Source organism: Mytilus galloprovincialis, chromosome 1 (genome assembly GCF_965363235.1).
Source record: "Mytilus galloprovincialis chromosome 1, xbMytGall1.hap1.1, whole genome shotgun sequence".
Taxonomy (NCBI): Eukaryota; Metazoa; Mollusca; class Bivalvia; order Mytilida; family Mytilidae; genus Mytilus; species Mytilus galloprovincialis.
In genome coordinates this window covers 91,312,335-91,330,464 of record NC_134838.1, presented here as the reverse complement: position 1 = coordinate 91,330,464, position 18,130 = coordinate 91,312,335, and the positions used below count along the sequence as shown (strand labels likewise).

Below are 18,130 nucleotides of genomic sequence, written 5' to 3'. Positions count from 1 at the left end.
AGAGAATTAGTATATGTTTTAATAGAAAACAAAACCTTTTTTGTTAATTCAGCTGTACTATGACTGAGATTACCATTTGATTTAATCAGTAGACCCAAGTAAGGATATTCCATAACATTCTCTATTTTTTTGTTTTTATATACAAGTATAGATGTTCGACTTTTGCTTTGTTGTTGAAAAGACCATACTTTTTGTTTTATTTATGTATAGAGAAAGCTGCCAGTTTTCACAAAACATGGAAACTTTATTTAGACTATTTTAGAGACCCTCCTTAAATTCTGATAGTAAAAGCAGATCATCAGCAAACAGGAGGGAGCCTAGTTTACTATTTATGAGCTCCAATGGACTTGAGTTGTCATCTTCCAAACCTTTAGTGATATCATTTATAAAAATATTGAACAAAGTAGGACTTAATGAGTCCCCTTGTTTCACACCTCTAGTAATGTCAAAATAGTCAGAAATGTGATCTTTATATTTTAAAGAGGATTTTGTATTTAAATATTATTGTTTTATTACCCTGTAAAAAGACTTTCCTACTCCCATTTTGCATAATTTATATAGAAGGGCTGTCCTCCATACAGAGTCAAATGCCTTTCTTAAGTCAATGAAGCATTCATATATTTTTTTGTTATTTTTGTGTATATATTTATTAATTAAAGATTTTAATATGAAATTACTGTCAGCAGTTCTGTGGTTTTCTCTGAAGCCAAACTGACAGTTATTCAGCTGTTTATCTACAACTGTGATTAGTCTATTATTGAGTACAGCATTGAATATTTTAGGAAGATTACTGATTAAAGATATACCTCTGTAATTATTGGGATCAGATTTGTCTCCCTTCTTATGAAGTGCTATTATGAGTCCTTCCATGATTTTGGGTATATACCCGTTTTTAGAATTAAATTAAATATTTTAACAATTGACTTAATTATTACTTGATTTGAGGTTTTAATTATTTCATTTATAATTCTATCTGGTCCAGCAGACTTTTGAAGTTTTAGTCCTCTGATTACCTTATTTACTTCTGAATAAGATATTGGAGCATCTGTTTCAGCTTTGAAATCTATATTATTTTCTAATAGCTTTAATTGTGATTCAATGTCTATCATAAAAGCATTATTTATAGATGAAGGTTTACCTTGATCTTGAAAATGTTTTATTAAAACTTCTTCATCTTTTAATACCTCTGGTATTTCATCTTTTTCTGTTTTATTCTCAAGAGATTTTAAAATTTTCCAATATTCCTTTGGATTTTGATTGATGTAATCACTTAAACAATTATAAAGTTTTTGTTTATATTCATACTTTTTCTGTTTAACCATTTTCTTTAAGTTTTTTTTTAACTCAAAAAACTTTTGCTTTAAACTATTATTATTTGGATTATTCCTTATTTTGTTTCCTATTTTATTTATTTGGCGCTTGGTTTCATATATAACATTGTCTGATCAAACTTGTTTAAATTTCCTTTTCTTTTTCCTCCTCTTAGTTTTTGGAGTTGCTTTACAAGAAAAGCTTGAAATATTATCTAAAATTTTTGTCAATTTTTCTGTAGCCTCATCATTTCTTTATCTATATTTATAAAGCACTTCATATATAAAGTAATTGGAACATGATCTGATAGGTAAGTAAAATCGTTTGTTTTAAAATAATTGACTGAGGACAGGAGACTCTCGCTAACAACAGCATAATCAACAGTACTAAATCCACTGCTTGACATATATGTATAATATCCCAATGAGTCACCTAAAAATCGACCATTGAGTAAGCGCAGCCTTGAAGACAAACACAAGTCTAATGACTTTGTACCAAATGTATTGACAGAAGTATCTTGATTGTTTCTATTTATTTCTGAATCAGTAATATAATTTTCAGGGAGTAAATCAAAACCATCAAAATTATTGATGTGATCAGAATCATTTACAATAAAGTCAGCTCTTTGGCCAGTTTGAGCATTCAGATCTCCAATTAAGGGCATACGATACAGTTTTGATCCTGTATTTACAAGTTCGTGAAAATTTGCATATAGGCTATTTTTTACCTGATTAAATCAAATATGTAATAAAAAATATACCTTCATGTGCTACTTTTTGAGTAAAATGAGGTCGAAATTTTGTATATTTGCTCAAAATTCAGATTTGTGGCCGTAATTTCTTTTTCGAAAGAAAGACATAACTTTTTTGTTATAAAAGATAAACACAATTTTGTTTGGGGTTAAATAACCGGTAATTTCTGTATTTTATAAGTATCCTAAAAAATTATGCATTTTTTATTCAAAAATAACTCATATTTATTAAATGTTCATGAATTGAGGAAAATACGTCATTTTTTGCTGCATGTTTATCAAAATTAAAAAAAAATCCTCTATTTACAGTTTTATAAAATTTGGGTCACATAATCTCCCTGCAAAATGAATCAAATTGCTGTTTTGAAAAATAGGGGTCCATGAACTCGTTTTCAAATTAAATCAGTTTGAATGATAAAAATCAGTCGAAAAATGCATCTTTTCCCGATATGTCACAGTTTGACGTCGCGAAAATAACATTTTACGTTAGCAACGTCATAACCTCCCCTGTAACTGTATCGTATGCCCTTAATACAATCTGTCCATTCATGGAGAAAGTAGATATCTCATTTTCTAAAAAATCTAAGTCATTATCATAGTGAGATGATGAAAAGGGGGGTATATAAAGAGCACATAGATAAATATCATGTACAAATCCAAAAACGTTCTTATTCAACTTAAGCCATAGTCTATTTGGCGAGGTTGTTGCTTCTTTTAAATATGTAATGCCTTTAAAGTATGGCTTTTTAATAGTAACAATAATGCCCCCACTATACCTTCTTGCTTTTTTTCTTTTTTTACGGGACTTAGAGATAATACAATGGCCTTCCAATTTAAATTCTTTAGATTCTCCCTTCCAGGTTTCTAAAAGTATGTTTATGTCACCTTTTAAATTCTCAATAAACAATTCATCTTTAAGTTTCTCTACAAGGCCGTGAACATTCCATGAGGATATAGATAAATTTTTATAACAATTTGACATTTGAGCATATAAATTTTTCTTATTTTGTTGTAAACCTGAAAACCTCAATATTCACAATATAAAGTTCAAATGATATTACCTTGTGTATGGTCTATGGGAGGTAACTCTATTCTTTAAATTCAGAAAAATTAATATTTTAAGCCCTTGCATATCTACTAGTTTTTACTAATTATTATGTAGGTGTTCTAAAATTGTTCTCTTCCTAATTCATCTAAAGCCAACTTTGCCTGAGGGAGATATCAATTGAAAAGTCTTTATCACATCAAAAGACATCTAAACACACTTGAACATACACTGAACGAATCAATTTGATACAAAGTTAATACAAAATCATTAAAACAAGGGATGAATAATTGAAGTTAAAGTATAATACCCCCGTGGAAAGTGAAACAATTGCAGTAAGCTTGACATGAAAATCCGCCATTTGCATTTTAATATATCATACAAAGGTAAATGAAAAAAAAATTGTTGTTAGGTATACATGTACATTTCAAACTGAGAAAAGAATTATTTTTACAAAATAAATAGTTTTGATGTTCATAGTACGAAGAAGTGAAAATTTGTAGTAATACTAAAACAATTATTCCCAAAAGTTGTGCAAATACGGCTTAATTTATCTATGCCTGGGATAAGGAAACATATAATAACATATACCATTGCAAATAGTATCATCAGGTTAAATAAACAAGAAAGTACGTTTTAAACATGTTTAAATTCTTTTTCACTTTACATTTTACCACCAACAATAAATCAATCATGACACGAATATTTAATATTCAAATGAAACTTTAAGCAAAATGCATTATCACAAAAATACTGAAAACCAAGGTTTCAAAACGGAAAGTTCTTTTAAAAATTATCCTCAATCCATTGGCAAAATCAAAAACTCAAACGAATTGACAACTATCATATCCCTGACACCCCCAAGGGTGACTGGGGAATAGAAATATGGTCACTTGGTCTTCTTCCGACCGGCAGTAAAACGCTTGCTGAAGTGGGGCGTCCGTTTGGCTGTGCGGGATGTATAAGTTCGCAGTCACGTCCGGTCAGATTGGGGACGTTAAATTTTTTTCAGATATGTTGTTGCTCGATTCAAAATAATTGACGCCTCCCAAAATATTATTAAACGAAATATCATCATTGCTGCGAAATATAACAACTAGTTTAAGATATATATCGAAATAAGAAATATCTCTTAGTTAAAGGGACACTAGCTACGAGATGTATAAAACAACTAATATCTTCTTGTATTTGCTAAATCAATAACGAAATGCAAATAGTGAAATAATAATTAGCTTTGAGAAGCCAGTATGGTTCAAGTTTGTCAAAATAAGCGAAAAATCATCGATTTTGAATTATTCACTTGCAAGTGAATTTTATGTGTAAAGTTATTAAAAGGAAAAGTTTGACTGATTCGATCTACAAAACAATCTTTCTTTTACAGGTAAAAACGATGTTAAACATTTATTTTTCATCTATAAAATGAAATAATATAGATATAGAATATTCCAACTCGTGAGAATAATCCAACAGCACGAGTTTGCTTAATCTATTTATATCTATATTTATGTTTACATCGCTTATATGGTCATCGCATGACTTTAGAGGTCAACTCGATAATTAAATAGATGGCATCTGGACTAAATTACACACGAAACGAAGCTACGTATTCTCCTGCTCGTGTTCTGTTTATTATTTATTTTAGACTTTTAATAGTTTAGATAAATGTTTTATATTGTTATGAATAAAATATGAGATTTTGAAATAAATCGGTGAACATGAATTTGACAGCTAGTACCCCTTTAAGGGGATGATTGAAAAACAGGGATATATATTATTTTACTGCATTTAAGATGATCATTCTACACGAGGCGATTTACCATAATTCCTATGGATAGGGCAGAAAAGCTTTTATTTATGTTTTAATCTTGTTAATACGTAATAGAGGCTAAATTGTTGTTTTGAATTGAAGAAAACCAAGACGTTGTTGATAAAATATTCATCGTCAACTTCACATATAATACACGATGAACTTGATGTATAAGGCTCCGTGTTGAGGGCCGTACAATTACATTGACCCATAATGGTTTACTTTTATAAATTGTTATTTGGATGGAGAGTTGTCTCATTGGCACTCATACCACATCTTCCTATATCTATCAAAAGATACCCCCTCCCCCTGACAGTGATGAACCTTTTACAGAGACAGAACAAACAGGCACTGAAATTGAAACTTGACAAAACAATGTCAGAAATTAAAACTGATTACGAATTGAATGGTCACGATTCAGCAGACAACAATGAACAAACCATTTAATTAGAAACAGAAACAATGGTAATTGAATAAAGTGATGCTAACATGGTTGGTGAGGAAGTATCAACATGCATGACATCTATTGGTGTACCTCCTCGAAAGAGGGTGCTTTCTGGTGGTGATATTCCTGCTGTCAATGCCAGTGGGTTTTGTTTGAAATTTCAAATATTTACATCAAGCGTGCACGAAAGAGAGCCAGCAGGTACAAGCTGATGCCTTGACAAAAAAACTCAAAAACTAGATAAACTGTTCTCTCCCTAGGTGATAACGTTATCTTTCCTATTCCCCCCATTAATATGGGCGCTGTCGATGAGAAAACATAACGGGCGTGGTGTTGAATGTGAATGAACATGGTGGCTACAAATTTGGAACAAAAGACTTAGTTGGACAAATGAAGGGATACTTGAGTAGAAACCAGGTTCATTTTCTTTCAAATGCAATTTTAAATAAAGTCCAAATGAGTGATATGAGTGTTGGAGAGATGGTACTTAAGATATCATTAAGTGGAGGGCAAAGTTTTGTGTATTGTCAGTGTAAGAAAAGCAGTTGTAAGTCTGGTAGGTGTAAATGTGGGAGAATGAAAGTTTTGTGCAACTCAAATGTATCACGTCTCTGTCTTGTAGCAACAAGTAAAAAAAAATTGTTTCTAAAAAGTATATAAAGGTAGTATTTTATGCATGCTGTCAATAATGCCCCTTCTCTTGCATTTGATTACTGTTTTGTATTATTTAATAAATTTCAATCGTGAATGTATATTCTGCTTTATTATTATTTTTTAATTTTGTACAGGTTAAAAACATTTTCAAGCAATATTTTGTACATGTTATAAAAGAGGGACGAAAGATACCAAAGGGACAGTCAAACTCATAAATCTAAAACAAGCTGACAACGCCATGGCTAAAAATGAAAAAGACAAAGAAACAACAGTACACATGACACATAGAAAACTAAAGAATAAACACGAACCCCACCAAAAAAACTAGGGGCGATCTCAGGTGCTCCGGAAGGGTAAGCAGCTCTTATAACATGTACGAGGTACTTTTGTACATGTTATAACTTGTATTTTGACATTGTACAAATTATAACGTGTACATTATTTTTGTGCATGTTATAACCTGTACAAAATTGCAACTTGTACACGACATATATATTGTAGGTACTAAAGTTTTCTTTATCATCCTTATAACATGTTAATACTCTCATATTTGTCTTTGTAAATTATGACTTTTACTGTTTAGTCTATTGTTGATTATATCAATTTGACGAGGCTCGGTACTTGTACATCTCGTTATTAGGCTATGGTAAATATTTGTATTTCGTTTTTTTAATTTGTTCTTTGTACATGCGCTTTTTCTTTTTTCTTTGTTGACTTCAGAGTTTGTTATTATAGTGATTAAGGACTTGAGTGTATTTTCGTCGGAGTTCGGTGTTTAAGTTATTTAATTTTCCACCAATTTACATACCGTGTTTTCTATTTATGATCCAAAGATAGTACTGTTGACAAAGTAATTTTTGAGACTCATTTAAATATTGTTGTTTAATTTATTGTACAATATGTGTTTGTATTTTACTATGGTCGGGGTTCAATTTGTCTGGTGAACAAGATTTGAAATCCAACATTTATGACGCCATTTCATGGATATTTGACTACTCTCTGTTTTTTTTAACGTATGTTTTGAACATAGTATTTATTGAAGCTATTGCGTTAGCTTTTCCAACAATCTTCCAGTCATACCAATGATTGAAGTATAGGCCGTGCCTGCATTTTCAATGTTTAATTAAAAGTTTGAAGCCACATCCGGTCCGATTGGGAACGTTAAATCCGATGCCTCGTGTATTAAAAAAAGTAATGTTTCAAGCACGTTGCAAGCGCATCCAACAATTATATCGAATATGGCCATTGTTATATTAAAGTTTGTTTGCTATAAGACGTGTCACGGTACTTATCTATCCCAAATTCATGTATTTGGTTTTGATGTTATATTTGTTATTCTCATAGGATTTTGTCTAATGCTTAGTCCGTTTCTGTGTGTGTGTGTGTTACATTTTAATGTCGTGTCGTTGTTCTCTTATATTCATGCGTTTCCATCAGTTTTAGTTTGTTACCCCGATTTTGATTTTTGTCCATGGATTTATGAGTTTTGAACAGCGGTATACTACTGTTGCCTTTATTTATTTGAGGCGATGTTGCAAGCGAATCCAACTGTTATTTGAGGAGCCCGTAGCTAACCTATTCAGAATATATCCATAAGAAGAAAAAAATAGAGTTTAATTAATATATTGTTAAGCACGATTGTTGGCATAAGCATTGATTTTACTCTCGCCATTCGTGTTTATAGGTCTTTGCCTTGAATTTACTTATAACATTAAAGATACTAAATTTTTAGTGTACCAGCTGTGCTTTTCGACAATTTATGTGCCTTCAGCGAGGCTGAAAGACAAACTTTTTGTTAAAATCCATTATGATACGAACATCGAAGTGCTGATCAGGCAAAAAAGAACGTTAAGGTATAGTCAAACCATGATAAGAAATCAAAAAGATGCATTTTAAAATTTAATAATTTCCATATTATCTAAAGTAATTCGGTTTACGTCACTAAAAATTCAATATTTACGCCTACAGACTATACAGAATTAAAGCAACACACAAGTCCTTGCAATTAGTTTTCGAAAACAACTTGTTTAATCATTCTAAAATATAACCTTGGAAACATTACCAATTACCCGTTATATCTTCTTTTTTGTGAAACTTTGAATCATAATCGAAGAAAGCGTGTACAGTTGAAAGTTAAATTGATTTCCATGCAAGTGTTTCCATGTTTAGTGAAAGGAATGCAACGAATTTCCTTGTATGTTTTAACTTTATTGGATTCAAGCGTCACTGATGAGTATTCTGTAGACGAAATGCGCGTCTGGCGTATATAAAAAAATCAGTCCTGGTATCTATGATGAGTTTATTTCCTTATCAGTTATGAATGAAGCATACATAACAAGTCTTTTTTTTATATGTAGGACTCAAATCTATGGTAGGTTCCAAATCTATGGCAGATTCATAATCAATGGTAAATATGACGTAATGCCACCCGAATCTATGGCAGATTTTTACAATCCTAATCTATGGCGGATTTTTGTTGTTTCCAAATCTATACTACGATCACTAACTTGCCTTGAATAAGTTGACATGTACAACAACAGGAGCATGTCTAAATCATTTGTGAAATAAAAATTCCATAATGGTCAACCAAATCGTGATGTCAAACATAAAAAAAAAGTGTAAAAATGATGTACCATAATACTGAAATTAGGATAAAATTATCTTTCCTAAAAATAAAACATTTCTAAATCTGTGCATTGTACCAGATTAATCCATTTATTAAAACAACTAGAAAAAAGTCCATTAACAAACAAGAAAGCAGTTTTTATAAAAGAAAAGTTAAACAGTTTGACTTTTCACATATTTATTTTAGCGTTAATCAATCTTTATTAACTGGTGACGATTTGAGTCAACTTGGTGGTATCCTGTAATTTCATTTTCTCACATTAAATACTTTGCTAGGCGTAGACACTAAAATATTTACTATAAATCCATTCCCCAAATATCCACTACTAAAACAGCTGTGCCTTTCTTCATCGCGGGATTCGTACGGTATATCAAATAATTATTATCCGTTCTATAGATAAAAGATCACATCTTTCTTTAAATTATCGGCAAATTGTTCTAGAGGGAAATTTTTAAACACAGGACTTCAGAAAAGTTTGCTGAAGTCGGCGACAACTTACATATGGCGTTATTTTATTGTGACGTTATATTTTACTCTTTTCCCTGGAAAATTACGTAATTCATAAATCTGCCATAGATTAGGAGAAAACAAAAATCTACCGTAGATTTGACATTTGTAACGTCATATTTGCCATAGATTAAAAATCTGCCATAAATTTGGAATCGGCCATAGATTTGAGTCCTACATATATGTATATTATGTTTAATGGCAGGTATTGATTTCTATTTCACGTATAAGAGGTATAATAGTTTGCATTAAATGAATATAACACATATACCAATAATCCGTAAAAGGTAAAATCACTAAAATACTGAACTGCGAGAAAAATTCAAAACCGACAATCCCTAATCAAATGGCAAAGTAAAAAGCTAAAACACATCAAACGAATCATTCCAGTTTTCACTCCATTATTTGTATAATTCCAATATAATAAATACTGAATCCCAAACATTGTAGTAGGAACATTCATTTGTCATATCACTCCTAGATGGTCAAATATACAGCAGTCAACATTTTTTCATAATCTTAATTACTAAAAACAAAACAAATGTGTAACAAAGAAGCACAAATGCATAAATTTGCCAAAGTACAATAATACAATGACGGGATGTATAAGTACAGAGCTACGTTATATATGAAACCAAGATAAATAAAAACGCCCAAAGCAATAAATGAAAGACAAGCAACTAAATGCAACTATTTAAAGTAATTTGTACTTTTTTCTAATCTGAGTCCTAAAATTTAGTATATCCCGTAGGAAATGCTTATTTGCCGTACTATTCTACGTGTTTGCTATAGAGAAATACACTTACATTTTAAGTTCAATAATTCATTCAAACTTTCTGTTTCGGCAATCCAAAGAGTACAAATAGTGTAATGGTTAAGACATAAGCAAAAGAACTAGGTTCAACCATCCATTTTTGTCTTTCTCAAAATATCTTGTTAAACCGTTCCAGGAATATTGCAGTTTTATCTAGTCTGTTTCTATATTGTATGTATGTAAGGGTTTGCTTTTGTTATAGTTCAGTATTTTTGTTGTTCCGTTGTTTACCTCTGATAGTTGATGTTTGTTTCTCGGTTTTAGTTTGTTACCCGTATTTTTTTTTTTTTTTTTTTTTTTTTAAAGAATTAGGACTTTGAACAGCGGTATATTTCTGTGGCTTTTTACCGAAACAACAAAAGGGGAACTTCTACTACATTTTCCTTCACGTTTGTGTACTTTTCGACTGTTGCGTACAGTTGAAACTGTACGCAATAGACTAAAAAAATTTAATGAATATTACGTTCGGATTACTAGATTCATATAAGAAGATGTTGAGAGTAAAAATGTCTCTGAAGGATTAGGTTTAACGGCAAATGATTACCGTCGGACTAAAACTCGTTACAGAAAGGTTATCATTTTATTTGTAAATAATAATATTTTCTGAGTTGTGAAATACAGTATACAAATACATAAAATATAACAAAATAAACTACGGCAGGTACCAAGTATCACAATCGTTTGCAGTTTAAAAACAGCAAAACTATGGAGGAAGTATGTGAAACTAAACTTTCTAACATACACTAATTCGTCGCTTTTAACGCCTTGAATCAAAGCCAAATCATCAAATAGCAATTTTATATTGTATTGACGATTTAATCAAATAATCTAGCTTAAAAAACACAGCATTATAATCAGTTTGAAATTCTTTTCTTGTTAATTCATACAAGTATTTGTGGTTTGCCGTCTTTGTTATTATATTGTACCTGCAGCAAAATAAAAAATAATAATTTCAGCAAAATGCTGTTGAAATGTAAAATAGTTGTATTTCTAAAATATTCATATTAGTCAACATATACATATATAAGGATGCTGAAAACTAACAGTAATATTTTATTCGCCGTCCCGGCTCAAGCGAGAAAATCAATCTCGTCGAGATGATCAACGATAATCTATAAATAGTATAGTCATGTGGTTTTATTTTTGACACTCCGACTTCTTTAGGTTGAAATTTTTATAAGTCAATTTTAATTTTGGTTCATCTCTGTTTCGGAGAATACAGTGACGTATATTTTGCCGAACAAGTATATATTATTGTTAAGGGATAAAGCTAGTCCCCCCTCTTTTTTTGTCTTGGATTTCTCGATGGTTTTAATCAGGATGTTGTCTCTGATATATTCCCCTTTCCATTCTTGTTTAAAAAAAAAGAAGACCAAATTCATTTAATCAATAAAATTCCTGTTATTCCAGTACACATACAAACATGTTTATAAATTAATAATCTCTTTATGACCTACATAAAAATATAGGAAACTAACAAATTATGACCAGTAATAGACTTTTTATACTTAGCATGCAGTTTTGTTAAACTTGTTTTAACACGGATTGTTTAGATTATATTTTTTCAGAAAGAGTACTCAGTCCTTGAAATGTGTCCCAGGTTGAGTTCAATGTGTGAAAAGTGTAACTTCGTAATTCATTTAACAGAGTTATAGTTGAGTGTTTAGATATGGACAAAAAAAAATGGTACATTTAATTTAGTTGAATATGTAAGAGTTGGGGCAGAAACGTTTTCGAATGAAAAATTTACCGGTAAAAATGTAATAAAATATGTTCAGTTTTAACAGTATTATTTATATAATTATATAACCTCTGAATTTCCTTAATTAAAAAATGAATTAACAGTCTCCGGGACAAGTTTGCAATTCCGCTGAGTGCAAAAGTTGTCACCTTAATTTTTGGAGTTAAGTCAAAACAAAGTTGATAACTTGGTTGGTATTGGTTCCCTGATATTTGTCCTAAAATTTTTTGGATCTAGCACCACTGTTGAAAAAGTTATGCCCCTTTTTTCAACAATTTCCTCAGAGGAAAAGTACTTTTCCTCAAGGGAAATCAAATTTCCCTGAAGGAAAAAGATTTTTCCTCAAGGGAAATTGTTTTTTCCTCAAGGGAAAAAGATTTCCCTTAGGGAATTTGCTGCATAATTATTTCCTTTGAGGAAATTCTATTTCCTTAGAGGAAATTCTTTTTCCTTAGAGGAAATTCTTTTTCCTTTGAGGAAATTTGCAGCTTCAAATTTTCCTTGGAGGAAATACTTTTTCCTGTGAGGAAATTTGTAGCTTCAAATTTTCCTTGGAGGAAATACTTTTTCCTGTGAGGAAATTTTTGACAAACACTTTTCCTTGGAGGAAAATTCAAGACAACAAATTTCCTCTAGGGAAATCATTGTTCTTCAAATTTCCTCTAAGGAAATTTCTGAAGATCAAATTTCCCTTAAGGAAATGTTTTCCCTTATTTTTACTTGTTGAACATTTCTTCACTACACCATGTATACAAACAGTATGAATATAATAATAACAAGACTGTATAATTGATGCAAATGATATTTAAAACTTTAATAAATGTTTGACTCAACATTTTAATGACATTGAAAATAATACAGTCTGACTGTTTAGATCTAGGTATTGTTTATACTTTTTTTATAAATTTAACTTTGATTTATAATTTTTTTTGGAGCAAATGCTTTTATTTTCTTTGTAATTGTTTCAATGCGATACATTAATAAGCAACCAATTTGAATGTCATACCATTTGTGGTGTTCTAAAGCATTTGTTTATATATTTGCAGATTAAATAATAAAATAAACACTTTTCGTGTTATTTTAAATTAGAATTTCTTCTGTTTCAGCTTGTGTACAGTTATTCAATCCACTACGTAAGAATTCAGTGAATACATTATTCCATTCACTAAACAATTCCCTTCAATTCTAAGAGAAATCATTTTTGCAAATTGTTCTTCAATGATCTTCTTCTGTATATTTGATATGAGGGAGCGATGTAAATGAGTGGATAAAACTGGTGTTCCTTTTTTCAACAACAAAATAGTATTTGTTCAGCATTCTCCTTTCTTTTGATTAAGATATGTTGTTGCTTTTATGCAATAGTGTTTTTGTGTATCTATGATAGAACTCCATTTTGTTTATGGTCATTATCATGTGATAATGTTGAAATTTCCTATTTCTTTTTTGCAGGAAAGCACACATTCCATTTCAAATTAATCCAATTATGCACTATGTAAATAAATTTCAACTATAAGTTTCCTCTTCAGTAATGACCTATTGATCATGAAAACCAAGATGTCTGATCACCTATAAATACACAAAATAAACAAATAAAATGTTATAAATGGAGAGAGAAACAGCAATAAATGTTTTTCATGTGTATCTTTCCTTATTAAAATACATTAATTAAGTAAACTTGAACTCGAGAAAAATAAATAACTGCGATGTAGACTAGAAAGTATAAAATGCCAAATAAAGTATTCACGAAAAATTAGTTGATTTACAGAAGTCAAGTCCCTGTTTGCAGGAAATTTACATCATTGGTTGTCTGGTGGAGAGTTGTCTTATTGGCAATCATACCACATCTTATTTTTATATAACCTTGCCATATTCCTATTGTGCCTGTCCAAAGTTCAGAGCCTGTAGCTTTTGTCAGTTTAGTCTGACACTAAAATTTAGTGGTTGTTGTTGTTGTTGTTTCATACCGGTCATATTTATTTTTTGTAATTCATTTTGTTATAAACAAGGCAATTACCATGATTAGTTTTACAGTTTGGATTGTTTCAATGTTTCATCTTTAGGTCTTTTATAGCTGCCTACTTTGACTATAGTATAGGGTATGGATTTTCTCATTATTGAAGGTCGTAACAGGCCTACAATTGCATTCTCAAAGCCATGATAGTTTTCATATTTAATATACCACATCTTTTAATTTTTATAGTAATCATGATACTAGTAATCATCTTTCAAGTTCAATAACTTTTTTAAAATTAAAAGGTGCCTTACCATTTAGGTTTAGTTGGCTTCTGCAAATTTTACATTGCCTATCATTTCTGCTGTATATAATTTCTCTGTATCTTCTATAGTTCTTGTCCTATACATAAAAGAGTAAAAGTTGAATGACATCTTGCATCAATATTTTTTTCTGTTTAATGTACATTATGTATATTAATGTGTGTTTAATAAAAATCTAAACCATGAGTGCTTGATAAGCTTCTTGCCCTTATAGCTGGTCTTTAAGCTTTAAATGAATTTTAATGATCGACTAAAAAACTATGAGCACTGTGCAAATAAGACCCCTGCCCTCCAAAAAAAACAAAACATGCACAAACAGTGGTATTTATTGACATAAAACATGTATATAATTTGGCTCCATTTATAGATATATATCTCAAGTGACTATAAGTTTAAGGCTGTGATTTTTTTAACAAATCCATAAATTTCTAAAACCTTTCAAAGTTTTTGAAAATGGACAATTTTAAAATAACTTTGCAACAACTAAAGTTCCTTAACTCTGCATCTTATAAAAAAATATACATGATAAATAGGGAATGATACTCCAGCTTGCATATTATTCAAAGTTTTAAAGGAACATAACTGAAGAACGGTAAAAGTTTTACTACCAAAATTTGAAATTGATCTGATTAAAATTGTGATAAAAAGTATTTTTTTAAAGTTTAATAAAATTTGGTTGAGGGAAACTTAAGTTAGAAGGCCGAAACATTTTTTTCCATTTTTAAAGAACATAACTATAGAATTTAGTAAAAGAGACACTACCAAAATTCAAACTTAATCTGTATTTTGTGATGATAAGCATTGTGTATTGATTTCATAACATTTGGTTGAGACAAACTAAATTTTAGAGAACAGGAAACCAAAAATTCAGCATATTTTCCCCATTTAAACTCTGATACTCTAGTACAGTAACACTGACATCACCAAAATTCAAACTTGATATGAGAATTGTGATAACAAGCTTTTGTAAAAGTTTAATTGAATTTGGTTGAGGCAAACTAAAGTACTGTAAGAGAACAAAAAACAACTTTGGGACAGACGGACAAACGATCTGACAAGTGTTAAACATTATGCCCCCTCCACTTTGGGTCATAACAATAAAAAGGGAGTTTGTCAAGATATAAAAACAATTCACCAAAGTTTCATAAAAATTTGTGAAAGCATTCTTGAGACTATCCTAATCCCAAGTCATGATAGTACAATGACATAAATCAGATTTTTTTTTAAATTAAAAGGAAAATTATCATGTTTATGTTATACAAAAATAATTCACCAAGTTTCATGAAAATTGCTCAAAGCATTATTAATAGTATACGGACTGGAAAAATCCCCGCTTTTATGAATAAAATCCCTAACTTTAAATTAAAAATTTAAAATCCCTAAAAATTAAAAAGGAGCTTAATTATCATGATTATATCAATAGATAATTCACCAAAGTATTATGAAAATTTTATGATTAATGTATTCTAATTCCAAGACTATCTAAGACATGGTTTGTTTGAATTAAAAAAGTTGGAATAAAGTACCTGCTAGAATTCAGGAGAATTAGACCAAATCAGGCTATCTTCTAGATTATCAGACAATTGACTGTACATAGAAAAGGAATTTTCTTTTTTCTTTTTTCTTATTTAGCTATTTGTTATCTCTGTCCTTAATATATACTGAACTTAGCCATTTTTTCACATATTTTTTTTGTTTTTTCTCTCTTGTGACTTGTTATTTAACATAACAAAAAAAAACCAAAGGCAATGAAAGAGAAACTGACAATGCCAAGGCAAAACATAAGATGCAGAAAAGAAAAACAAAACAAAACACTAAGCAACACCAACATCACCAAAAAACTAGTGTTGAATTCATGTGCTCAGTCAGTCAGTGAGAGTTCGCAGATCTTGACCTACTATATCTATGCTTAAAAACCTAAAAATCATATAGTTCTAAACATATTTTGTAAATTTATACTTGATTAAAATGTTGTCATAAATAGCATAGACACCTCTGAGTTTTGAGAACCACATGTGTTAATTGTGCGAGTATAATCATTGATAATCATGCACAAGATTGACTTTTAAAAGCCTATATATTGAAATTTTCTGAAAATATTGCATGCATTTATTAATATGACCAATTTCAAGAAATGCACAAAGATGTGAGATGATTTATATAATTGTAATTTCAGGAATTTACAGTAAAGGCTTTTATCCTCACTGCATTTTGCACTTTTCCTAATTCAGGAGCCAGAAGTTATGGCCTTTGTGACCTTTGTATGATTTTTATTTTAGTTTCTTTTTTTTATATTGAAGAGTTAAGTATGACGTCCATTATCACTCAACTAGTATACATTTTTGTTTAATGGCATGCTAAAGCATGCCTCACAGGCACGGATCCAGGGGGGGGGGGCTGAAGGTTGGACATATTGGAACCCCCTTTCTTTATTGGACGATCAATGCATTTGAATGGGGACATGTAGTTGGACACCCCCCCCCCCCCCCCCCCCCCCAAAAAAAAAAAATTGTCCTGGGTTAGGAACCCCTCCTTTATATGACTAGATCCACCCCAGTCTCAGGTTGCGGGATTTTCTCGTTGCAATGAAGACCCATCGGTGACCTATGGCTGTTATCTGCTCTTTGGTCATGTTGTTATCTCTTTGATACATTCCCCATTTCCATTTCCATTTTCTTTTCGGTTCTATTATAAATATTAGAAACGAGTTTGGCGCCTTTACAAAAATATAATTGTCTGTGTTGATAGGGGAGTATGTGTGCATACCAATATTTAAATTTTCTAGGCCTTCTTTTTGAATATTTTGTGCATTTCTTGGTAAAATACTGTCAGACCTCGAGTGCTGTTGTTTTACAAAAACGGTCAAGTAATGTAGGGGAAAGAAACTAACTAAAAAGACCAAAATAAGCCACAACTAATGGGGGTCTCATTGGGGGTTCTGTTCACGGATCCCGCTTAGTTACTACTTATTTTTTTAGATTCTCGCATGATGCCATCCCGCGTACACTATGTAAGTGAACAATTCTGCTATTTTTGTAATTTCCCATGTCCCGCTAAACTTCATTTCGCGTTTTCACGGCACAATAATTTGAGGGAGGATAGGACCTTTATCGGGACTGCGGGATCGGGTGTTTTTAAGCTCTGGATTTCGGGATTGACCCTTTCGGGATACGATAATTCTTTTTTTCGAATTTCGGGACCTCTGGATTTCGTGTTTTTTAAGCCCGGGATTTCGGGATTTCGTGTTTTTAAGCTCGGGATTTCGGGATCAGTACCCCTCCTACCCTCCCTCATAATTTGACTTTCATGTGTCACGTTTACAACAAATACGCCTCGACAATCCCGAGTCCCGCTCAGACCCCCCTTATAGGTAGATAATGAATAGTTTACTATGTAGTCAGTAGTCGGGTCAAATACACATGTATACACTTTTAGGCGACCTTAGATTCATTTCACAGCGAAAATACTCATTTATATTGAACATTTTAGATCACTTTACATTTAGATTTTATAACTTTTAAAATAAAGACCATATAGATTTAAGATCATTTAATCGAAAGATTATAATTTGTCAATGCGCAACTGTAACCAGGTACTGAATTTTTTTTGCATGCGTTAAGTTAAAAGTGCCGGGAATAGAAAAGCAAGTTAAACTTCTCATCTGGACTTTTTAATAAGTCTGTATACCGGACCTCTTCTCTATTTTGGGATTGAAAAAAAATCTAAAGTTAAAAATGCGGTTTTGAGCCTATTTCTTCTTTTTAATTTGGTAACACGTTAAGCCATTAGTGACACTTAATATGGTATATTACCAATAATAAGGCCATATATTTCGGTGTGTAGAAATACCGCAAAAGACTTCTTAGTGCACTAAGAAGAAAGTTTTTGCATTAAGGACACTAAAACGATGTTTTAAGATCACAGCGAACATGAATATAAGAGGATATGATTAAATACCTCAAATCTATAAAGTTAGGTATCTATAGATTTTGTAATTTTGAAGTTAAATGACTCTTTAATCAACGCCTGCCACTCGCCACGTGACCAACGGTTTATTGCAGATTCCCGAATCATCATGTTCAATCAACCTAATCCAATAAACAATTGTCTTTTGATCGTTACTTATTGATTAATCAATGGTTGTTAACCTAACGG

At 31.0% G+C, this 18,130-nt stretch overlaps 1 long non-coding RNA gene across 1 annotated transcript; it reads right to left on the bottom strand.

Annotated features, from left to right (window-relative positions):
- Positions 1–12,489: 12,489 nt before the first annotated feature.
- On the bottom strand, positions 12,490–17,264 carry LOC143044503 (uncharacterized). The gene is made up of 3 exons (XR_012968695.1): positions 16,742–17,264; positions 13,967–14,054; positions 12,490–13,267 (listed from the first exon to the last, which is right to left on the bottom strand). It is a non-coding gene; the product is annotated as an uncharacterized LOC143044503 (long non-coding RNA).
- Positions 17,265–18,130: the final 866 nt, after the last annotated feature.